At 40.3% G+C, this 26,698-nt stretch overlaps 1 pseudogene; it reads right to left on the reverse strand.

The window, feature by feature from the left end:
* The window catches only part of LOC110531151, a 125,012-nt pseudogene extending 106,477 nt beyond the window's left edge, over nucleotides 1–18,535 (reverse strand).
* Nucleotides 18,536–26,698: the final 8,163 nt, after the last annotated feature.

Genomic DNA, 26,698 nt, shown 5'->3' on the forward strand with positions numbered 1-26,698 from the left:
TTACAGTTTTTAAATGTCCCGTTGGTAGGATACGAGACGAAAAACACCATATGCAATGAGAAAGCCTGCTTGAATTAAAATGCAGTCAAGTTGCTTTTGGTCACAAACTGTATACCTTGTTTTGCTGAGCTTATATCTGCAGGAATCCCAAAAGGCAGTTTTGCAGAGTGAGAAGAATGGGGTTTCTGAACATGGAAACACGGATGAAGGGATTACTCTATTTATATATTTGTATATGTTTTATTTTATTTAACCTTTATTTAACTAGGCAAGTCAGTTAAGAACAATTTGTTTTTAAATTGACGGCCTACTCGGGCCAAACTCGTAGGATGCTGGGCCAATGACGCAATGTCATCTTTCTCGCTCATTTTTCAAAATAAAAGCCTGAAACTATGTCTAAAGACTGTTCACACCATGTGGAAGCCATAGGAAAAGGAATCTGGTTGATATCCCTTTAAATGGAGGCTAGGCATGCAATGGAACAGGGAGATTCGTTTCTCTTAGGCACTTCCTGGTTGGATTTTCCTCAGGTTTTCACCTGCAATATCAGTTCTGTTATACTCACAGACAATATTTTGACAGTTTGGAAACTTTTAAGTGTTTTCTATCCTAATCTGACAATTATATGCATATTCTAGATTCTGGGCCTGAGAAATAGGCAGTTTCATTTGGTTACGTTTTTATCCAAACATCAAAATAGTGCCCCATACACTCAAGAGGTTAATTTGAGCCAATACCGCAGCAACAGAAAATGTTAATTAATGTGTAAATTACAAACTTCAGAAGCCTTTTTTAAAAGTGAAATACACTACAAGATTAAAATGTCCTGCATTGCAGTAGTGTTCTCCTGCACCAGGGTGATCAAATTTGGATCCTACACCTAGATTAAAGTGGGCATGTGAACAGTCATAGCGCATTAAATTGTATTTTATCGGTTATAACACTAATGAAACCTCCTGGTGCATGTAAGGTGAGAGACACCTATTATTAGTTTAAACAGAAAATTAGAATAAGTATTGCAAACTGGGACTGCATCCCATTACTGGCCCAGCAAGTCCACAGATAAAACTACTACTGTAGGGCCTTCATGCTGAGGAGAGGAGAGAGGAGGGGAGAGGGGGAAAGAAAAATAGGTTGAAAGGGTGTAGAAGAGGGGAGAGGACAGAGAAAGAGAACAGAGAGATAGAGAGAGAGAACTTCCAAGGGCATAAACTGCAGTTGAAAGAGGAATGGTGAGAAAGATAGGTAGAAAAACAGGGAGGGGGGGGGGGTGAGCCAGTAATGCATGGATTGGCCCTTTTCATATATAGACAGCCTGAGAGAGGGTTTCTGACAGGAACTAATGTCACCCCAAACCCGCTGCCACCCACACTACACTCGCCATCATCACCATTCACCCAAGTAAGTATATCTCTGTGCTTTTCTCTTTTTGTTTCCAGCCAGCAGGCTCCACATTGACTGTTAGCAGGTGGCTCTGCGCTACTCTAGCTCCTGCACAGTGCTAGTACACTAGGGGGAACAATGCCAAGCTGATTTACAATCAGGCAGCTGTTCTACCCCATGCACACACACACCAAGGTGCATGTACATACACAGGCACACGATGAGCCACACGGCCATGTCGGGCCTCACGGGGGTCACTGCCAACCTCCAGAGAAAGCATAATGTAGCCTACTGAAGCTAGTGCAGCAGCCCAAAATAAAAACAGCTTCCGCGTGATGCCTACATCTGACCAATTAGCTCACGTGTCACATTAGCGGTTTACAGAAGAATGTGGATGGGACTAAATATGTGTAATTTAGAGTATTTTTTTTGTTGTCAAATATTCTGAATGGCGTATGTATTCACAATGGCAAGATTCATTGGCATAAACAAGTCTTCAATGGACCAATTAAGTTATCAATTACACAACAACTGAACAGAAAGGGACTAGGAAGCAATCTGATGAATGAAGAAAACACACTATATAAATGAATGAACTCATTCAAAGTTGTTAAAAGTTGAATTCTCATATGTTGATCTGTATGTTTGCATTTTGTCATGTCCAATCAAGATTTAGTCTGCCACTGGATGCTCAACCAACATGCAATCAACAGCTATTTAACACATTATAACATTTGCCAAAAGCTGTCATACAATGGGTGTTATCGATGACTGTTCATCCTGTTGTCAAATGCACTTATGTCAACTGTTAATAACAATTGCTATTACACCGTCTGCATGACAACTTCTGTAATTTGTTATTACATGCTTCATAAAAGTCTACATATGAGACGACATTACAGGGTGTTTTGTAATTTACCAACCTCTGTATCACATTATTACATTTAATGGAATGGTGGGCATCATAACCATGTCTCATGTCATTAAAGAGTGTACACAGACACCTTAACTAAAGTGACATTCATTTGAGGTGTTAAAAAACAGTTACTAATGTGCATTGAGTGAGTTGAGAATCACAAAACTTTAACGTTCAAAGGATCTCCTAGAAACATGGGCAAATAGGAGCACAGATGTTTTCTTTTTTATTGAGAAAACCAGACACACTGAGTTGTACACAATGGACCACATCAAGATATAGAAAATATATATTATAATACCAACAACTTGCCAAAACACAAACATCTTAAAACAAAACGGAATCAAAAATAATTTTACAACATCAAAGTTGCTAGAGCCTGGGGCACACCAGGATTTGTGACAGCTGAGAAAAAGGAAGATGTGCAGGTTCCAGTGACAATGGACAGTCATTCAGGTAATTAGCTAGCTAATGAATTGATGTTGCAACTGCAACATTTTGTTGACCCAAAAATGGCTAGCTATGTAGCAATCTGCTATTTGCTGAACCCAATGGACTGTTTGCAGATCCAATGAAAGTCTCTGAATCATATTGCTAAAATCAGAAGAAGAAGGGTGGGACTTACGAGCAAAACAAGCTGTGATAAATGACTAGGTGATCAGCTCATGGCCAACAGCAAAGAACATGGATAAGATAATGTTAGTTAGATTGAGTTTAACAACGTGTTTTAACATGAAAAAGTAATTGTGTTTTAAGTTTACCAAAATACAATGTATTGTATAATGTGCTGCAAAGTCAGGGTTATAATTGGAAATGTGTCCTGTTGCTAGCAAAATAGTTAACTAGCACTAGCTAGTTAGCTATTAGTGTTGAGCGATTACTGTTTTTTGGGGTCAGTTTGGTTCCGGTTCAGTTTTTTTTTAAGTCACTCTTTTTGGCAGTTGGCCTTTACTACTATAGCCCATAGAAAAACATTGAATAACACATTCATAAATGGCAAAAAAAAGACTAATAAAATAAAGAATAAGGTTTTGAAGTGTCTGTCCGATATCTTGGAAATCTAAGAAAGCTCAAGAAGATTTTTCCCTCTGTTTTGATTTCCTAGTTTTTTTTCTTCTCACATATTTAAACAGGTCAACATTCACAAAGCCAAGGGGCTGGAAGGATTACCAGGACGTGTACTCAAAGCATGCGCTGACCAACTGGAATACAGTGGGGCAAAAAAAGTATTTAGTGAGCCACCAATTGTGCAAGTTCTCCCACTTAAAAAGATGAGAGGCCTGTAATTTTCATCATAGGTAAACTTCAACTATGACAGACAAAATGAGAAAGAAAATCACATTGTAGAATTTTTAATGAATTTATTTGCTAATTTTGGTGGAAAATAAGTATTTGGTCAATAACAAAAGTTTCTCAATACTTTGTTATATACCCTTTGTTGGCAATGACAGAGGTCAAACGTTTTCTGTAAGTCTTCACAAGATTTTCACACACTGTTGCTGTTATTTTGGCCCATTCCTCCATGCAGATCTCCTCTAGAGCAGTGATGTTTTAGGGCTGTTGCTGGGCAACACGGACTTTCAACTCCCTCCAAAGATTTTCTATGGGGTTGAGATCTGGAGACTGGCTAGGCAACTCCAGGACCTTGAAATGCTTCTTACGAAGCCACTCCTTCGTTGCCCAGGCGGTTTGTTTGGGATCATTGTCATGCTGAAAGACCCAGCCAAGTTTCATCTTCAATGCCCTTGCTGATGGAAGGATTCATTCTTTCCTTTACACGGATCAGTCGTCCTGGTCCCTTTGCAGAAAAACAGCCCCAAAGCATGATATTTCCACCCCCATGCTTCACAGTAGGTATGGTGTTCTTTGGATGCAACTCAGCATTCTTTGTCCTCCAAACACGACGAGTTGAGTTTTTACCAAAAAGTTATATTTTGGTTTCATCTGACCAAATGACATTCTCCCAATCTTCTTCTGGATCATCCAAATGCTCTCTAGCAAACTTCAGACGGGCCTGGACATGTACTGGCTTAAGCAGGGGTGAACGTCTGGCACTGTAGGATTTGAGTCCCTAGCGGCGTAGTGTGTTACTGATGGTAGGCCTTGTTACTTTGGTCCCAGCTCTCTGCAGGTCATTCACTAGGTCCCCCCTTGTGGTTCTGGGATTTTTGTGATCATTTTGACCCCACGGGGTGAGATCTTGCGTGGAGCCCAAGATCGAGGGAGATTATCAGTGGTCTTGTATGTCTTCCATTTCCTAATAATTGCTCCCACAGTTGATGTCTTCAAACCAAGCTGCTAACCTATTGCAGATACAGTCTTCCCAGCCTGGTGCATGTCTACAATTTTGTTTCTGGTGTCCTTTGACAGCTCTTTGGTCTTGGCCATAGTGGAGTTTGGAGTGTGACTGTTTGAGGTTGTGGACAGGTGTCTTTTAAACTGATAACAAGTTCAAACATGTGCCATTAATACAGGTAACGAGTGGAGGACAAAGGAGCCTCTTAAAGAAGAAGTTACAGGTCTGTGAGAGCCAGAAATCTTGCTTGTTTGTAGGTGACCAAATAATGATTTTCCACCATAATTTGCAAATAAATTCATTAAAAATCCTACAATGTGATTTTCTGGCCTCTGTCATCTTTTTAAGTGGGAGAACTTTCACAATTGGTGGTTGACTAAATACTTTTTTGCCCCACTGTATGTCTTTACTGACATTTTCAAACTCTCCCCGACCGAGTCTGTAATACCTAAATATTTCAAGCAGACCATCAAAGTCCCTGTGCCCAAGAAAGCGAAGTTAACTATTTACATTGACATCCCATCCCTTTATCTTGACTAAGCTGTACCACCGCACACTGACTCGGTTCCGGTACCCATTGTATACAGCCTTGTTATTGTGATTTTCTTGTGTTACTTTTTGATTTGATTTGATAGATTTTCTTTTCACTTTAGTTTATTTAGTAAATATTTATTTAAATATTGAATATCTATTTCTTGGACGTCATTGTTGGTTACGGGCTTTAAGTAAGCGTTTCACGCCCTGATCTTAGAGAGCCATTTTATTTCTCTATTTGATTAGGTCAGGGTGTGATTTGGGGTGGGCATTCTATGTTGTCTATCTCTTTGTTTTGGCCGAGTGTGGTTCCCAATCAGAGGCAGCCGTCTATCGTTGTCTCTAATTGGGAATCATACTTAGGCAGCCTTTTCCCACCTGTGTTTGTGGGTAGTTATTTTCTGTTTAGTCTCTGTTACCTGACAGAACTGGTCGCTTTCATTTTGTTACTTTGCTCGAGTGTTTGTTGATAGTAAAAGAAATCCTGAACACTTTTCACACTGCGCTTTGCTCCACTCCTTCCGACAACCGCCGTTACACCTGTTGTATTCGGCGCATGTGACAAATAACATTTTGCAGATTAACACTGGAATGATAAATGATCAGATGGCCATGTACAGGTAGAGATATAAAGAGCAGAAAAGTAAATAAATATAAACAGTGTGGGGATGAGGTAGGTAAAATTGGGTGGGCTATTTACCGATAGACTATGTACAGCTGCAGCGATCGGTTAGCTGCTCAGATAGCAGATGTTTGAAGTTGGTGAGGGAGATAAGTCTCCAACTTCAGCGATTTTTGCAATTTGTTCCAGTCACAGGCAGCAGAGAACTGGAACGAAAGGCGGCCAAATGAGGTGTTGGCTTTAGGGATGATCAGTGAGATACACCTGCTGGAGCGCGTGCTACGGGTGGGTGTTGCCATCGTGACCAGTGAACTTAGATAAGGCAGAGCTTTACCTAGCATGGACTTGTAGATGACCTGGAGCCAGTGGGTCTGGCGGCGAATATGTAGCGAGGGCCAGCCGACTAGAGTATACAGGTCGCAGTGGTGGGTGGTATAAGGTGCTTTGGTAACAAAACGGATCGCACTGTGATAAACTGCATCCAGTTTGCTGAGTAGAGTTATTGGAAGCTATTTTGTAGATGACATCGCCGAAGGATAGTCAGTTTTACTAGGGTAAGTTTGGCGGTGTGAGTGAAGGAGGCTTTGTTGCGGAATAGAAAGCCGACTCTAGATTTGATTTTAGATTGGAGATGTTTGATATGAGTCTGGAAGGAGAGTTTAAAGTCTAGCCAGACACCTAGGTACTTATAGATGTCCACATATTCTAGGTCGGAACCATCCAGGGTGGTGATGCTAGTCGGGCATGCGGGTTCAGGCAGCGAACGTTTGAAAAGCATGCATTTGGTTTTACTGGCGTTTAAGAGCAGTTGGAGGCCACGGAAGGAGTGTTGTATGGCATTGAAGCTCGTTTGGAGGTTAGATAGCACAGTGTCCAAGGAAGGGCCGGAAGTATACAGAATGTTGTCGTCTGCGTAGAGCTGGGTCAGGGAATCGCCCGCAGCAAGAGCAACATCATTGATATATACAGAGAAAAGAGTCGGCCCGAGAATTGAACCCTTTGGCACCCCCATAGAGACTGCCAGAGGAGCGGACAACATGCCCTTCGATTTGACACACTAAACTCTATCAGAGAAGTAGTTGGTGAAACAGGTGAGGCAATCATTTGAGAAACCAAGGCTGTCGAGTCTGCCGATGAGGATGTGGTAATTGACAGAGTCGAAAGCCTAGGCCAGATCAATGAATACGGCTGCACAGTATTGTTTCTTATCGATGGTGGTTATGATATCGTTTAGGACCTTGAGCGTGGCTGAGGTGCACCCATGACCAGCTCTGAAACCAGATTGCTTTGCAGAGAAGGTATGGTGAGATTCGAAATGGTCGGTAATCTCTTTGTTGACTTGGCTTTCGAAGACCAACTGAACATCTAACTAACATCTAACATCTAACTAACATCTAACATCTAACTGAACATTTTCTTTGACAGTGATACTGAATCCGAATGGGAGCCCCCAGTGCCAAGGTGTTCATCCCCCACTGAAGCTGGTTCATCCAGCTCCTGCCACAAGTGGTGTTCATCTGCCCAAATGTATTTCTGCAGGCATGGATGTGCCTCAGGGCCAAAAGCGCACCGCATGGATGCGTCGGTGTGATCTTTGCAAAATGAAGTCCCCCATCACCTACACCACATGCTTGGTGACCCTCTGCTTTACAGCAGAAAGAGACTGCTATGGCACCTGGCATCAGCAGCACAATATTGTGTAGAGGACTGAGGGTCTTCCCACTATTGAAAGTGTTATTTTGTAAATGTATATCTTTTTTTTATGTTTTTTCTCCATTTTGGGGGGGGGGGTGTGTTAGAATACCATTTTGGTATTTTGCATATAGTTATTCGATTCAAAATGTATAACTTCACCAATTTGGCCACTTGGGTACATTTGGGCTACTTGTGTGGGACACCTGGGTGACTTCAATGTCATGTAGCACACTCATTTTGGAATTTATCATTCTGAAACTTTGCACAAGTACTGTTGCCCTCTTATGTTTATCACTGAAATTGTCCCCATCATCCTATCTAAATGTTTGTTTGTCTTGTTCATTTTGATGATACAACAATAAAAATGTTGTACGGAAATTCCAAATTCCAAATAGTCTTCATAATGTCCACAGAAACATGTCAAACGTTTTTTATAATCATTCCTCAGGTAGTTTTTAAAATAGATGTCCCTCGACTACACCATGGTGCTGTCCTACAGAGTGCTGTTGAGGCTACTGTAGACATTCATTGCAAAAGAGTATGTATTAATCAATTACTTGGTGACGGGTGAATACATTTAGTATAGTTTTATATCTCACTATTTTTATTTTTATGAAATTCACTGAGGAGGATGGTCCTTCCTTTCCTCCTCTGAGGAGCCTCTACTGGTTAGCTACATATCTCCTCCAATCATTCGCACTAGTTCCTCTTACACATGCTCATGCTGCTGGGGAGGGAGTTTGTGTGTGTGTATGTGTGTACGTGCATACAGTACATGCATTTGTATGCGTATGAAGCTGTGTGAACTACATGTGTTTTAAAAAGTGTGTATCTCTATATTGTGTAGGGTCCAGAGGTGCTCGTATATAAACTAGATGCAGACCTGAGACCTGCCCTGTGAGTTCTCCTCCTGCTTGATGCAAACTGAGATACAGAACACACCAGAGATCAGCGTGATCCAAAACCTCATCAACAACTATGTACAACTGTTTGGGGTAAGTTACATCTACTTGTCATAAACTTGATACAGTGAGTGTCTTGAACTTAAAACATTGAGTGTACTCATACTACCAGTGGAGCGTTAATAGTGTCCGACCTGAAACACCCAAAAGCTGCACCTCTGAATCTACTACGCAACTTGAATAAAAAGCAGGGGGAGTGTGTGGACCGGGTTGGGGGAATGATATCAATGTAGAACTTAAAGCGCTGCCCGGCTAATGGCATTTCGAACAGTTGGGAATGTTAATTCTCCCAGGAACGTCTAGCAGGAGGATCAATCCTTCCATTCCCTCCAAATCAGTTTGAAACACCACTGTTGTTCACATGACAAATAGCCATGAAGACGAACCAATGAGGGCCCAGTGAATAGACAAGCAACCACTGTGACATAAAATGAGTGAGATGTTCGGGCTATTTAAAAATGCCATTCTGTGCCTCTAGGGCCTTTTATCAGACCCGAACATACCATGCATGTGTGAGTGTATGCGCAAGCACGTTTGCGTGTTTCTTTTCTCTCTCTCCTCCAATCTTCTTTGCAATGCATAGCCCTCACAAAGCAAATTGTTCTCTGAAAATTATAGTGGAAAAAGTGGGTGGGGGGGTTATGTTCCCCACAATGCTTTGACACTTTGAAAAGGAAGTATGTGGGAGCCATTTATTCAGTTGGTAGTGAGCCATCCGCTGAACAATCCAACTGAATTTACCTCTCCACTTCTAAATGAGTTTAGGAAACTTGAGAAAGCCTCAGAAATAAGACCCACTTCTAGACTATGGAGAGACACCATTGCCATAGTTTCACATTCATCCATTTAGCATCATTTAGAGTTGAAGTTACTGGACAGAACTGTAATTGCACATTGTGTGGCTCTATCAAATGAAATGGCATTGAGTTTATATTTTCAAAATAACAATCTATTATGTACTGTTGGATTCTAGCTTGAATTATATTTATTAATGTTACCAGACTAGAATTTATTGATTACTGTACATGTACATACCAGTCAAAAGTTTGGACACACCTAATCATTCAAGTGTTTTTCTTTATTTTTTACTATTTTCTACATTGTAGAATACTAGTGAACACATCAAAACCATGAAATATCACATATGGAATCATGTAATAACCCAAAAAGTGTTAAACAACTAAAAATATATTTTATATTTGAGATTCTTCAAAGTAGCCACCCTTTGCCTTGATGACAACTTTGCATACTCTTGGTATTCTTCTCAACCAGCTTCACCTGGAATGCTTTTCCAACAGTCTTGAAGGACTTCCCACATATCATGGCACTTGTTGGCTGCTTTTCCTTCACTCTGCGGTCTGAGTCATCCCAAACCATCTCAATTTAGTTGAGGTCTTGTGACTGTGGAGGCCAGGTCATCTGATGCAACACTCTCCTTCCAGGTCGAATAGCCCTTACACAGTCTGGAGGTGTGTTGGGTAATTTTCCTGTTGAAAAAACAAAAGCGCAAACCCACTAAGTGCAAACCAGCTGGGATGGAGTATTGCTGCAGAATGCAGTGGTAGCCATGCTTGTTAAGTGTGCCTTGAATTCAAAATAAATCACTGACAGTGTCACCAGCTAAGCATCCCCACACCATCACACTTCCTCCTCCATGCTTCACAGTGGGAACCACACACGGATAGATCATCTGTTCACCTACTCTGCATCTCACAAACACATGACGGTTGGAAACAAAAATCTAACATTTAGACTCATCAGACCAAAGGACAGATTTCCACCAGTCTAATGTCCATTGCTTGTGTTTCTTGGCCCAAGCAAGTCTCTTGTTCTTATAGGTTTCCTTTAGTAGTGGTTTCTTTGCAGCAATTCGACCATGAAGGCCTGATTCATGCAGTCTACTATGAACAGTTGATGTTGAGAAGTTTCTGTTACTTGAACTCTGTGAAGCATTTGTTTGGGCTGTGTCATGACTCTCTCTTTTTCTGTGACTTGGTGGTGAACTAACGTAGTCATTTGTGGAGCTTTCGCTGTAAAGCATTTTTGAAATCAGACACTGTGGCTGGATTAAGGAGAAGGTAATCTTTAAAATGGGGCCTAATACTTGTATGTTTGAGAAATTTGATTTATGAGATTTCTGTTGATTTGTATTTGGCGCCCTGCAATTTCACTGGCTGTTAATCCATTCCCAGACAGGTTAATCTTGTAACTACCCATCCCGGATCCGGGAGAAATATCATCAACTGACACTAAGTAGCATAACGCAACGGACAAAAAAATCTTACTAGAAAATATTCATATTCATGAAATCACAAGTGAAATATATTCAAACACAGCTTAGCCTTTTGTTAAAACCCACAATTCCAGTCCTTTCCAACCTGGCTGGAATGGTATTTATTTAATTACCCCGTTTCATGCTCCACAATCCCTACCTCATGAATTAATATTATTAATCAGATAGAGTTTTAATTAGTTATAGTTCTCTTTATTAAAATGTAGATATTGTTTAGTCATTATTCATAAAATTCCTAACAAAAATCCAAAGAGGAGGTGCCTTCTATTTTGAAAGCTCCCTGTTCCATTGCATGCCTTCCCTCCATTTAAAGGGATATCAACCAGATTCCTTCTCCTATGGCTTCTACATGGTGTGAACAGTCTTTAGACACAGTTTCAGGCTTTTATTTTGAAAAATGAGCGAGAAAGATAACATTGCGTCAGTGGATGTCTGGGTACCAGCAGAGTTTTGCATGCGCGAGCAGCTTGGAGCAGACATTTTCTCTCTCACTCCTATTGAAAAAGCTACAGTCCGGTTAAAATATTATGGATTATTTATTGTAAAAACAACCTGAGGATCGATTATAAAAAACATTTGACATGTTTCTACGAACTATAGCATTATAAATATTAACTTACCTTTGATGATCTTCATCAGAATGCACTCTCAGGAATCCCAGTTCCACAATAAATGTTTGATTTGTTTGATAAAGTTCATCATTTATGTCCATATACCTCCTTTTGTTAGGGCGTTTGGTAAACAAATCGAAACGTAGCTTCAAACAAGTTTCTAAAGACGGTTGACATCTAGTGGAAGCCTTAGGAAGTGCCACATAACCAATATCCCACTGTAACTTCAATAGGGGCTGAGTTTAAATACTACAAACCTCAGATTTCCCACTTCCCGTTTGGATTTTTTCTCAGGTTGACTGCCAAATGAGTTCTGTTATACTCACAGACATCATTCAAACAGTTTTAGAAACTTCAGAGTGTTTTCTATCCAATACTAATATGCATATATTAGCATCTGGGACTCAGTAGGAGGCAGTTTACTCTGGGCACGCTCTTCATCCAAAAGTGAAATGCTGCCCCCTATCCCAAATAAGTTAAATCTCTATAGACCAGACAGGGTAGAAAGGTGGCTACACGACTGGAAATTGTTAAAAATACAAGACCAGAAAATGGTAAGAACCTCTGAAACTCTCGACGAGTGAAGAAGTTGAAGACTGGCCAGGCCATGGGCAACAGTCTGGTTTTAGTCACTGATAAGGGAGGATAGTCGTGGATTAGGGAGGAGTGAAGGATTCAGTCCGAGATCAGGTCAGATGAAGTGGGAAGGAGCAGTCCTGTCTTATACACATATACTTGCACGCCCACAAAGGTTCTAGCATGAAGCAGGGCCATGACTACACCAGTAAGATTAACCAATTAAGTTCCTGACTAGCAACAGAGATGTTTTGGTTGTCTAGATGTGCAAGGAGTTGACTCCGCCTAGTAGGAGGGTATAAATATATGTGATTGTGTAAACATATGTTTGTCTTCTCAGCTGTATGACCCAGCGGGTGAATTAACTGTTTGAACTCTTTCTAATGGTCCGTGAATTTCTGTTTATTCAGAACCTCACACTTGGCGTTGTCGACAGGATTCATCACGATTTACAGTCAAACTGGAGAGTCCGAATCATTGTAACAGGAGCCATCACATAAAAACAAGGTGTCAATGAGTACCAAGTCAAGCAGATGGACTAAGAGAACAGTTTCATCACATGATGGAATGACAAGAAAGACACCACAGCAGTCAACCTGTTTAGCTCTACTGACAAACACAATCAGATCTCTGGAACGTTGTGCGTGTGTGTGCGTGCGCTTGTGTGTGTGTGTGTGCACATGTATGCATTCATATATGTCTGTCTGTGTGTCTGTGTGTATGTGTGTTTAAGCATGTGTGTGCACACCTGCGTATGTGTGAGGGCCTCTCAGGTCAGAAATGCATTATCTTCTAGTTATGAAATGATCCAGGGAGGCAAGGTGTTGGACAAAGACAACAGGCGATGAGAGGGTTTGTATGCCTGTTAACCTTCATGAACAGTTTGTTCAGATAAGCTACAAAACAAATAAATCATCCACCTTATGCTGCTTGCTGAAGTTGAAAAGTGGTTGAACAAAGTGTTGAAAGTGGTTGTTTTCTTCTACCTTTTTAATTAACACAATTGTCAGTCAATTCCATTATAGACCCCTAACCAATAAAAATATCCTTCACTAAAAAATATAAGGGAACACCCCCCTGAAATGTACAAAAATGAATGGGAAGTCATTGGCACTGGACAAACCATATACACGGTGTCCAATACCACTCAATTCGGCGTCATTTCATTCAAAGTTGATTGCAAATGCCATATGGCAAATGCCAAGTGTAACACTTTAAAAATCCAACAAATGGCGAGTGCGCTCCACCGTGGTTTTTCATATTTCAAATGTAACACAAGTCAACATCCAAAAGTAACATTTTGAAAAACTGAAAATTTTTTCAAAAACGTATCACCCCCTTAAAAAAGTGCTTTCTGGACCGTTTTTCAAAACTTTTTCATTTTTCTTTTTGTCAATTACACATGTGTAAGAACTGTATGAATACATTTTAGTCATATTTTATTATCATCATTTTTTTGTACTTTTTTTTTTTTTACTTGTACATAAGGCATATGTTTTGTCCATTTGCAAAATGATTTCATAGGAAGTCAAAAGTCAAAAGTCAAAAATAGCAACAATTTTGAATAAACTAATCACACCCTTAAAAAAGTGCTTTCTGGACCGTTTTTCGAAATTCTTTCGATTTTATTGTCAATGAATCATGTGTAAGAACAGTATGAATATACTTTCGGCAAATGTTATTATCATAATTATATTTAAAAAAAATACTTATGCATAAGGCATATGTTTTGTCCATTTGCAATATGATTTCATAGGAAGTCAAAAGTCACTATTTTTTGGCCAAATGCAATAAGAAATGTCCAGACGCAATATGAAAGATTTGAAAATGCAAAATCAGGATGTTATGTCCATTTGCCATGTACCATCACGAATTTGACATGCTCAAAAATACTGCAGAAATGCAAAATTGACTGGCCTGATGAATTCGGGGTGGCCGGGAAGTGATAGTGGTTCCTCTCCATCACTCGTTGTGTTGATTTCATCATGTCCATTTGGTGATGTTTTTTCACTGTTGAATCATATTGCAAATGCACGTGCACGGGCAGGTCGAAATGTGCTTCTCACTGTAACGGTTCTCTCACTGTCACCCAAAAGCATATGACGTTGAGTGGCAGGCTTCATTTTGGGCCTACTTTTTCTCATGGTCTTATGGTAATGCCATTCCCTGCTCTCTGTGTCTTTAAGCACCGCACTTTGTCACTCCATCCTTGCTGTGTGTGAAAGCTTTTCTTTGATATCTGGTGGGAGAAAGTGACTGATTTACAGTTCATGAGGGTTACCTAGTCAAATATATGAAGTTTTGGAAAGATGTGACTTTTTTTAACCCTTCGAAACAGACACTGTGACCCAATTAAAGGCACTTCCGGTTGGCACAGGAAGCTATCAGTAAACGCATATCTTGCTTGGTGTATGCTCTTACAGAATCCTGAGTTTTAACTCTTTATGTTAAGAATTGACAGATCTACACAGGGTTGAATGCAGTTATTTTCACATTTGCAGGTTATGTACATCAAAATACCTTTTGAGTGAATTTAACCACCACGGTTGCTTCAGGAAGCTTAGAATCGACACAGGTAGACATCATAGTGGCCTGATGGATTAGCATTGAAGACAGGTTCATAAGGCATTGTTAACCCACATAGGCTCCAGGTTGAATTTAGGCGAGCAGGCAATGTATCCCTGTGGGGAGAGATGTCATTGTAATCTGAGAGATCAAAAAAAACTGTTTTACTGTTAAGGGTTAATGCCACACCGTCAAGGTTAGGCTTGCACAGATTGGGTGACATCTGTTGGGAGAAATGACTGACTTACAGTTCATGAGGGTTGCCTAATCACACATATGAAGTTTTGAAAAGATCTGACCTTCTTAACCCTTCGAAACAGCACCTATGACACAATGTTAAGGCACTTCTGGGTTTACACAGAAAGCTGAAAGTGAACACATATCCTCCTTGGGGTAGGCAATTATAGAATTTTGAGTTTTAAGTCTTTACGTTAAGAACTGACTTATTTACGGAGGGTTTAGTGAGTGTGTGTTACTTCAGAAAATCACAGAAATCTCACAGAGCTCCGAAGCACACTTTAAAAAGATTCGTATGAACACGCTGCAACTGGATCTGTAACAGTTTTTTTTTTTTTACTATTTTTGAACATCACCAATTTGACATTGTACGATTTATCTTAAATGACGATAGATAAATGGCTGGATCTTTTTTTATTGACACCGGAGGATCCTTTACTTTGACGTGAAGCGGAAAAATGATTGCTCTATTTTCATTTTGGACCTTCAATCCCAGAAAAATGGCCATAACACAAAAACTGGTGAGGCCTAGACGCCATCTTGTTTGGGGCCAACTGTCCATTATGCCAAACCTATGTTCACCAAGTTTTGTCTTCGTTTAGGAGATAAGGCCACGTCGTGATTCGTGATGTTTTGTACATTTGCAATATGATTCCATTTGCCCTCTTGTGGGATTTCCCGGGAGAGCGAAAAAATGACCAAAATTTGAATATTTTATAAAACGGAAACCGAATGTCCGAGAGAGTTTGTTTGATGACTTCCTGGAAGATCCGGCCCTGCCGCACGGCCCGACGCCTTCCGCAAATTTTACAAACGTTTTCGGACGTCTAGTAAGGGACCTTTGCAATATGGACATTCCCACTAACCATATGGCAAGCGTCAAAATGTTCCCTTAAGGTATGAAAGAGAGCTAAACAAATCTGTTGCAGACTAAAAGTGAAAGGTTTTTAGTAACCTGGTAACATGATAGAGAGACCAGAGTTAAGAGGAAAAGAGAAGTGTCAGATATTACATTTAAAGCTTTTAGTAAAGAATGGGCCTCTCAGAAACGAAGGCTAGGTCTGCCATGTGGCATTGTTTCATTAGACCTTGTTAGTGGCTTGTTGTGTAGGAGTGTGATTAGACTAGTGCCTGGCGTAGCACCGGTATCTCACAGTTGAGGTAACTATTAGACCCTCACTTTGCAGCGGTACTCACAGGGTGGAGAAACACACAGATGTAAGCACACAAGCACACACAGAGTGACACAGACACACACAGAAACACACAAAGAGCAACATGGAGTACACATACACACACACCTGCCAGCTTTGGACAAACGCCCACACAAACTAAGTGCCGTCATTTGTTTTTTTCCTCTCCCTCTTTTCCTCGTTATCTTTTGATAAACATCTTTTCTTTCAATTCTTCTCCCCTCGATGCGGGGTCTGAAGCACTTTAAGTTGGTGTGAGGGCACAAGCAAAATAACCCTCTTTATTTTATTTTCTCCCTTGTTCTCTCGTCTGGCTGAGTTAACTTGGAAAAGAAAGAGAGATGTGCAACAACATTGGCCGCCGGCTAAAAGAATAACTGAAATTACCACAATCATAGCTTATGGTACATTGAATTCAGCACTGTAATTTTTCTGAATTCTTTGAAGAACAGTAAGTCAGAGGTGAACCCTGCCCATGCACTATGATATGCGTCAATCCGCTGTGACCTTCCTGTAGAGAGTGATGAATAAATACCATAATGCACAGAAATTCCTCAAAACCTTTCTCTGCCCTTCTCGTTTCCAATGCTGAGAGTGATTATTGTCAAGACTAAGTGAAGTGTGCTTTAGCTGCCATAAATCAGCATTTCAAAAGTGCCGCCACAATGGGGTGTTTCTTAATATTCTACCATGCTTTGAGCATGCAAATTGGAGCGTGCATCAGTTGGAGTATGAGTCTAAATCAAAGTGTGCGAAATGAAGCACGTTGGGCACTCGGATGCGTACTCTGCTTGAACACAGTTCAAAGCATGTCTCGATGCAAGTTTCAACGGAAGTATGCACAGAAATATGATGCAACCAGATTCAAAATATATGCAAAATGTATTGAAATCTATTGGTGGCCATTATTTGGGTGGAAGCGAAAGAAGAAAAATAGTTCTACTTCTGAATTAAATGTTGCCCATTCACATCTCATATGTTGCCTGACTATAATATTTTATCTTATACATTAAGAAATACATAATGTGCTAACTTTGGCATGTTTACCTGCCTACAATAGCCACTGTAGTGTGCATAGATCTAAAGGGAAAAGGAAATGGGATCGCAACCCCTTAACTTCTTATGGTATAGGAGACGCTTGCGTCCCACCTGGCCAAAAGCCAGGGAAAATGCAGCACGGCAAATTCAAATATAATTATAGAAAAATCTAACTTTCATTAAATCACACATGTAAGACACTAAATTAAAGCTACACTCGTTGTGAATTCAGCCAACATGTCAGATTTTTAAAAGGCTTAAAGTTATTATCTGATGATAGCACAACAGTAAACAAAGAGGGTAGCATATTTCAACCCTGCAGGCGCTACACAAAACGCAGAAATAAAATATAAAACATTCCTTACCTTTGACAAACTTCTTTTGATGGCACTCCAATATGTCCCATAAACATCACAATTGGTCCTATTGTTCGATTAATTCCGTCCATATATGCCCAAAATGTCCGCGCGTCTGATCCAGAAAAAAAACTGCTTCCAAATTGCGCAACGTCACTACAAAATATTTCAAAATGTGCCTGTAAACTTTGCCAAAACATTTGAAACTACTTTTGTAATACAACTTTAGGTATTTTTAAACATTAATAATCGAACAAATTGAAGACGGGTCTATCTGTGTTCAAAACAGGAAGACAACAAACCAAGCTACTTTTCAAGTCTTGCGCAACTCTCAACAGCGTTACGCAGGTCCTAGATGGCCATACTTCTTCATTGCACAAAGGAATAACCTCAACCAAATTCCAAAGACTGGTGACATCCAGTGGAAGCGGTAGGAACTGAAAACAGTGAGAACTCACTGAACAGACAGAGACCAAAAAAAAAACTATTCTGAACGGTTAGTCCTCGGGGTTTTGCATGCTACATAAGTTATTTTATACTTTATACATGATTCAAACAGTTTTAGAAACTTCAGAGTGTTTTCTATCCAAATCTACTAATAATATGCATATCTTATATTCTTGGCATGAGTAGCAGGAAGTTGAAATTGGGCACGCTATTTATCCAAAAGTGAAAATGCTGCCCCCTATACCTTAAGTTAATAAACTAATAGCTAGCCATGATGAATTGTTAGCTAGTTAGCCACAGATAAATTAAAGCTAGTTATTTAACTTGCATAACATTAATTGTATGTCGTTTTTGACTGTTAAACTAGCTGGCTGGCTATATTTATTACAATTCACATATAGCTAGCTGATCATTATGAAGTGAAACATTTATTGATGTAGTTATCTTGTGTCGTCTGTTTAGCCATTCGCCTGACAAATCTAAATTTCTCAGGTGTTGGCATCTTTCAAATTTCGGAAGGGGAGGGGAAAATAGATCGAAAGACTTGACGGTAACTTGCAAAGAAAGGCGGCTCCTCGTTATAGCATCACTTAGTTCCTTCTCTTAACATCTATGAAACTGGAATTTAATCAAGCATCTCACCAATTACGCAAGACTTTAGTTCTGGGTTTACCAAGTTGATCCTCTCTCGAAACATCTTTGTGGTCGTGTTGCAGTAGGTTTCTCCCACCATGCGGTTAGACGAGCTGGCAGACTCCACACTGGGCATGAGGAATGTGGTCACAAACCTGTGGACCACATTTAAGATCATCGAGAACGGAGAACTGGGTATGTGACTGCAAGAGTTCTGTTTATCAACTAGTCATCTAGCTAAGGCGAGACAAAAGCTACGGGGGCAGCATCTCTTTCATGTCTCCAAAGGGGATGTTTATGAAGCCAGAAATACAGCAGGTTTCACAAATGGCGAAGGTCTGAAATTAAATATGTGGACAGTGCTGTAAATAATATTGCCAAGAAGGAAACTTCCTCACTAATTCCCTCTGACCCTAGGCAAGTAACAGGGCATAGTTGTGCTGAAGTGACAGTGAGGCACGCACATCTGTCGTCTCCCGACTCCCGCCCAGTGTTTCCAATTGAGCAACTTTATTGGTAAAAGAGGTTGGCGACAAATTCAACCTCTTTTCAGACTACCTTTGGGGAGTTTTGTCACCAAGTGTTTCTATCATTTTGATAGCATTTAGCGACTTTTCACGCTCAATTATTTCACAAACGAGAGTGGGCAAGTCAGGGATGTGTTGTTAACAAATTTCAGTGTAGCTAGTCAGTATTAGGTTATATTGGCATGTTTTCCCAGGGTTGACCGAATACTTGCAGGGTGTGTAGCTAGTAGCTAGACCATGTGATAACCTATAGCTACAGCACTAGCAAGTTACTCTTTGCTAGTAGAGAAGTAGGGTCATGATCTATTATAATGATCTGTGTTAAAGTAGCCAGCTAATGAATATAATGTTAAAAATGAGAAGTATCTTGCTAAAGTTAACAAGTTTAGCTAGCTAGGTAGCTACTTTCATTAAGCAAATTCCTATGTAGCTATATAATACAAAACACAAACGACTTAACAGTCTCAACTGCTTTACTGACAATAATGCAATATTTTTACAAACATCTGATGTCTGATGCTCTACAAACTTTAACTGTCAAACATCATACTTGATATGTAGTTACAGAGGGTAATCGGGATCCAGGAAAGTCCAGCATAGAGGAGCAGCTGACATGTTGATGACGCAATTTACTCAAATGTCAAAGGCAATGCAGTAGAATGGGATTGTGTAGTGCTTCTCAAATGTAAAAATGTATACTTTCTACAAACTCTCAACCTAATAAAACGTACTTAAGAGAAAATCCTCGAAGAATGCACTCGGTGCACGGGGGTGTGGAGTACGGTAGTATGCATATTGAGAAACACACATGGACTTTAGTTATCAGGACAGTGGATGTTTTGGAAGTCGTCCCATGTGTGTACTGTCTCAACCAGCTGCATAATCATAATTAACCTTTTTTCTCTACCTCTGGGTTCTCCTCCTTTCCATCCCCCTGTCATTCCATTCACCAGCTTTCACTCTCCTCTTCAGTGTTTGTCCCTTCCTTCCTCTTCCTGGTTCTGCTAATGGAACAGCTGAATGGAGGCATGATTGCTCTTTTGTATGTGGCCTGTAATCTCTGCTGGAGTGGAATTCACACACGCACACACACACACACACACACACACACACACACACAGACAATTAGACACATCTGCAGGATTCTACCTGTTCTCACTCCTTCCCCGACAATGGCAGACAAAATAATTAAAAACGATGATATGTAATAGACCAATTTATTATTTTTCCAGTGCTGCCCGATCATTATAATTTATTGTCATCTCAATATCCCTTTGATGAGGATAGCCTTCACGCAACACCTTTTCAAATACTATTGTTTGGGACAGTAGAGGCAGAGATTTCACTTTTGTGTCTGAAGTTAGTTTGGTCTCAAGTGAACTGATCATTTGTATCATTGTTGGTGAGATAAACTCAGCAAAAAAAGAAACGTCCGTTTTTCAGGACCCTGTCTTTCAAAGATAATTCGCAGAAATCCAAATAACTTCACAGATCTTCATTGTAAAGAGTTTAAATACTGTTTCCCATGCTTTTTCCATGAATCATAAACAATTAATGAACATGCACCTGTGGAACGGTCGTTAAGACACTAACAGCTTACAGTCGGTAGGCAAGGAATGAGACTGTGCCTTAGGCATGCTGCAAGGAAGCATGAGGACTGCAGATGTATCCAGGGCAATAAATTGCAATGTCTGTACTGTGAGACGCCTAAGACAGTGCTACAGGGAGACAGGACAGACAGCTGATTGTCCTCATAGTGGCAGACCACGTATAACAACACCTGCACAGGATCGGTACAGCTGAACATCACACCTGCGGGACAGGTATAGGATGGCAACAACAACTGCCCGAGTTACACCAGGAACGCACAATCCCTCCATCAGTGCTCAGACTGTCCGCAAAAGGCTGAGAGAGGCTGGACTGAGGGCTTGTAGGCCTGTTGGAAGGCAGGTCCTCACCAGACATCACTGGCAACATCACCAAATATGGGCACAAACCCACCGTGGCTGGACCAGACAGGACTGGCAAAAAGTGCTCTTCACCAGGGGTGATGGTCGGATTCGCGTTTATCGTCGAAGGAATGAGTATTACACCAAGGCCTGTACTCTGGAGTGGGATTGATTTGAAGGTGATGGTTCCGTCATGGTCTGGGGGCGGTGTGTCACAGCATCATCGGACTGAGCTTGTTTTCATTGCAGGCAATCTCAACGCTGTGCGTTACAGGGAAGACATCCTCCTCTCTCATGTGGTACCCTTCCTGCAGGCTCATCCTGTCATGACCCTCCAGCATGACAATGATGGGCAGTCTGGCACCCTCGAGCGCCAGTGCGGGTGCAGGTGTGACAGTACCCCTCACTCTAGGGGTGCCACCTGGCATCCCACCTGGGTGAGCCTGATGGATCGTCCAAGGCATGGGCGCTGGACAAGCTGGCCGAGGCGTGGAAGCCCGATGAGCCGGCTGAGGCATGGGAGCCCGACGAGCCGGTCAAGGCATGGGAGCCCGACGATCATGCTGAGGCATGACGTGGGATGTGAGCCTGATGAGCCGGCTGAGGCGTGGGAGCCTAATGAACCGGCTGAGGAATGACATGGGATAGGAGCCTGCCGAGCCAACCAAGGCAAGGAAACCTCTCGAGCCAGCTAAAGCATGGAAGCCCGATGAGCCAGCCGAGGCACCTCCGGTTCCATTGACCTGGGATGTGGTGGCACCCGGATCCGACGTCAACACCAAAAAACACAAACTCCCTTTTGCTTCAAATTGTGGTGTCAGCATTCTGTAAGGACAGACGCAGGGGGAAAGGAGCGAGTACAGGGAGTGAACATTTCATGAAACAACGGACATATAACAAAACAATAACAGCGTCTGGACAGGGGGAACAATACGACATTACGACAATAATGCTGATATGGGGAACCAACTGAGCAACATACAGATATAGAGGGGCAATCAACAAAGTGAAGTAGTCCACGGAAGTTCAATAAGCACTGATACGTGTAATGATGGTGACAGGTGTGTGTGTAATTATGGGCAGCCTGGCGCCCTCGAGCACCAGAGAGGGGGAGCGGGAGCACGTGTGACAGGAAGATTTTTACGATGTACCGATTCCATGTCACATCATCAACATCTGTATGCTTTCGTTAAATAAAATAGTGATAAAGAAATACTCTTTCAAAATGCAGATGTTTATTTCAACTATCAGCAGGACAATAGACTCTTGCCGAGTTTAGGGACTTTAAATATTTTAATGGATCCATAACAAATTACTATGGGAATAAATGGAAAAAGCAAGTGGAAAGGAAAAATAAGGAACTTCTCTTTCGGCCCTGGAGGCATTTTAAAAACATGTTTTCAAACACTTGTTTTTCACAAGGGATATTATCAGGACAATAGACACAATGTGGTCCCAAAAACACCTCTCTGACATGGAATGTCTTGCCAGCTTTGATCTATGCCTGGGCCTGAAGGATGCAAAATGCTTTGTTTGTCAGATAAATCACTGGGTCGCAACTACAGAACAGTACAAGATAAGAGAATGAAATGAAAAAATGAAAAAAAAAATATGTTTCCTCAACAGTTTATTCTGACTGTGATTAGAGTGATTGCTCATCATCTTCAACCATCAGTGAGTCCACCTGACCGAGTCCACCAAATGCATTGTTTTCCAACCACAACTGGATGGATCCATAATGAATTCTATGGGAATAAATATCACTGAATGGCAGAAATATTGGGATAAAGTAGGCAAATTGTTGCTTTGGAACACCCAAAGTCATCTAATTGTTATAATAGAATTTGAAGCAATAGCCTACCCGTGTGTGGTCAACTATTTCAGCACTGTTTCACGCTGCTCTGAGACAAGCAAGGCTATTTAATAAACATATTCATTTTAAACTGTTTTTTTTATCGAATTCAATAACATATTTGTCCTATTGTAAAGTGTAGCCTAAAGGCCAAAATGGGCAAACTTGCAATGTATTCGATGCTTAAGAACTCTAACACTTGTGATAAACAAAATGCCTCCAGCTGTCCATCACTACTGTAAATTAAAACTGAATATGTAAGGGGCTTTTATATAATTACAATGCAGTGTTAATAATAATAATAATAATAGTTCGGTCACAATACTAAAAACTTTCAAATGCATTCATGAATTAAATCGCTTTAGCCGACATGTTACGGTTCACCTGATGAAGGTGCACATGCTCCTATTTATATTATGAATATGAAATCGGAGGGCAGAAATGATAAAATATTAAAGCCTTTAGACCTCTCACTAAAGTTGTCAGTCGTACAAAAGTTATACTTAAATTCGAACTGGTTGGAGATTACAGGAGTACATGGCCATAAAGGCTAGATAATTTTTCAAGCTGTTCAAATATTCATAGATGAAAATGTGTGAAAATCCCCCGAACTTGCAATGTAATGTATAAGTACTCTAAAGTTTTACACAGTATCTCTTCACCAACATCTTTATGCTCTTTAAATGAAATAACGATAAAAAATACTTTCAAATTGAAAGAACACTCTGTAATGTTCACCACATATACTTTGAATTTGCGCAAAAGTGGGAGAGGCTGTCAAGAAACACTGGCATGTTTTAGCACCCAGCTTTGCTAGCTGAAGTAACTTGTTATGGCTGGGGGCAGTATTGAGTAGCTTGGATGAACAAGGTGCCCAGAGTAAACTGTCTGCTACTCAGTCCCAGTTGCTAATGCATATTAATAGTAGATTTGTATAGAAAACACTCTGAAGTTTGAATGATGTCTGTGAGTATAACCGAACTCATATGGCAGGCAAAAACCTGAGAAAAAAATCCAACCAGGAAGTGGGAAATATGAGGTTTGTAGTTTTTCAACTCATTCCCTATCGAATGCACAGTGTATATGGGGTCAAATTGCACTCCCTGAGGCTTCCACTAGATTTCAACAGTCTTTAGAACCTTGTTTGATGCTTCTACTGTGAGGTGGGGGCGAATGAGAGGGGAATGATTTAGAGGTATACCAGAGAGCCACGAGCTGGACACGCGCGTTCACGTGAGTTAGCATAGCATTGCATTTCTGAAGGCAAAGGAATTCTCCGGTTGGAACATTATTGAAGATTTATGTTAAAAACATCCTAAAGATTGATTCTATACATCGTTTGACATGTTTCTACCGACCTTTGATGATCTTCATCAGAATGCACTCCCAGGAATCCCAGTTTCACAATAAATGTTTGTTTAGCCCAGTAATCCAAATTCATGATGCACAATTACTAGGTCCAGACGAAAAGTAAAAAGGTTACGTTACATTGGCGTATATCTGGCGGATATCAGTTTGGGTTGTTTTGGTCTCTGAGCTCTGTACACAGATAATTGCATGGTGTGCTTTTTCGGTAAAGCTTTTTTGAAATCTGACACAGCGGTTGCATTAAGGAGAAGTGTATCTATAATTCCATGCATAATAGTTGTATATTTTATCAATGTTTATTATGAGTATTTCTGTAAATGTATGTTGCTCTCTGCAAAATCACTGGATGTTTTGGAACTACTGAACATAACGCACCAATGTATACTGAGATTATTTGATATAAATATGAACTTTGTCAAACAATACATACATGTATTGTGTAACATGAAGTGTCATCTGTGAGTGTCATCTGATGAAGATTATCAAAAGGTTAGTGATTAATTTATCTCTATTTCTGCTTTTTGTGACTCCTCTCTTTGGCTGGAAAAATGGCTGTGTTTTTCTGTGACTAGGCACTCACCTAACATAATTGTTTGGTTTGCTTTCATCGTAAAGCCTTTTTGAAATCGGACACTGTGGTGGGATTAACAAGAAGTGTATCTTTAAAATGGTATAAAATACTTGTATGTTTGAGGAATTTTAATTATGGGATTTCTGTTGTTTTGAATTTGGTGCCCTGCACTTTCACTGGCTGTTGTCATATCGATCCCGTTAGCGGGATCTCAGCCCAAAGAGGTTTTAAGAACCCATCACTTATTGTTTATAGGAGATTTCGCAATTCACGTGACCAATTGGTCCATGCCAACTGCCAGCCCTCTTCCGAATGGTAGCTATAAATGCAGAGGTTGCGCACAGTGCAATAATATGATGAAGTTCAAATATTTCTGCCACCCACATACATAAAAACGGTTCTAAATATATGACATTATTATGTGCTCCACAGCCCATGTTATGTACATGATTTAATGTGCATGTGGGCTGTGTTATGTAGGTAAAACCTCTCGTTCTCTCAAACAGAGAATTAGTGAAGATAAAAGTTAAATCAGGAGAAACGACAGGGATTATCCAGTCGCAGAACATTTTAATGACCAAAAACATGACATTTCTACCATTAGATTTTGTAACAGAGAAAGTCAAGATATCAGACAGAGGAGGTGATATAAATAATACTCTGAGCAAAAGAGAGATTTTCACCCTCCAGACATTATTCCCAAAAGGTCTTAATACTGTTATGTACAGCATGTTATATTGTAAATGTGAATTAATGCCACAATTTGAGATTACTCTGACTTTTTTCTTCACTGTACCCAATGATTTATGAAAACTTACTTGATAAGTCGATGTCCTTTATGTACACACTTTATTAGAATACTCATGAAAAGCACATTGTTGTATTTGGTAACACTTGCTTATTTTCCCTTGACTCCAACCCCATTCGATGTATTGAACGGATATGGGTGGAACAATGTCTATATAAGGGTGAAAATTATGAACACTCACAAAAGCAAGAGCAGTGTGCATGTTTCTTTTTTTTCTCATCATTCTGAGAATATAGGAATAACATTATGTCACGGCTTTCTTCCTGGGAAGGAGAGGCGGACCAAAACGCAGCGTGGTTATAGTTCATGGTACTTTAATAAGAAAACTCAAACATGAACAAACTACAAAACAATAACTGTGAAAACCGTAACAGTCCTAACTGTTGCATAAAACACAAAGACAGGAAACAATCACCCACAAAATACCCAAAGAATATGGCTGCCTAAATATGGTTCCCAATCAGAGACAACGATAAACACCTGCTTCTGATTGAGAACCACTCTAGGCAACCATAGACAACTAAACTGAACACAACCCCATTAATCTAATAAACCCCTAGACAAGACGAAACACAATAAATGACCCATGTCACACCCTGGCCTAACCAAAATAATAAAGAAAACAAAGATAACTAAGGCCAGGGCGTGACACATTCAAAGAACATTGAGAGTTTTTCTGCACCCTGATACATTGTAGGAACTGGACAGATTTAGTGTTTTGGGAACCTATCTTATGTCCCAACAATGTTACCACAAATCAAATCAAATCAAATTTTATGAGTCACATACACATGGTTAGCAGATGTTAATGCGAGTGTAGCAAAATGCTTGTACTTCTAGTTCCGACCATGCAGTAATATCTTACAAGTAATCTAACAATTTCACAACAACTACCTTGTACACACAAGTGTAAGGGGAATGATTAAGAATATGTACATATAAATATATGGATGACCGATGGCTGAACAGCATAGGCAAGATGCAGTAATGGTATAGAGCACAGTATATACATATGAGATGAGTAACTGTCAAGAGTATTTTGTTCTCATGTTCATTAACCAATTAAATTAAAATACTTTGTCTGTTTCTAAGAATTTGTAAGGTTCTTATTGAAATGAAACAGTCTACTTAGTCAACAGCATTTATTCTCGAGAGCTCTGCTTATAATTTCCGGTACATTGGTCTATATACCTCACATTATGTCATAAATGTCCCTCCTCCTCTCAGATACAATGGCAACATAGTTCACAAGTCTTCTCCTACTCA

Source organism: Oncorhynchus mykiss, chromosome 9 (assembly GCF_013265735.2).
Source record: "Oncorhynchus mykiss isolate Arlee chromosome 9, USDA_OmykA_1.1, whole genome shotgun sequence".
NCBI lineage: Eukaryota > Metazoa > Chordata > Actinopteri > Salmoniformes > Salmonidae > Oncorhynchus > Oncorhynchus mykiss.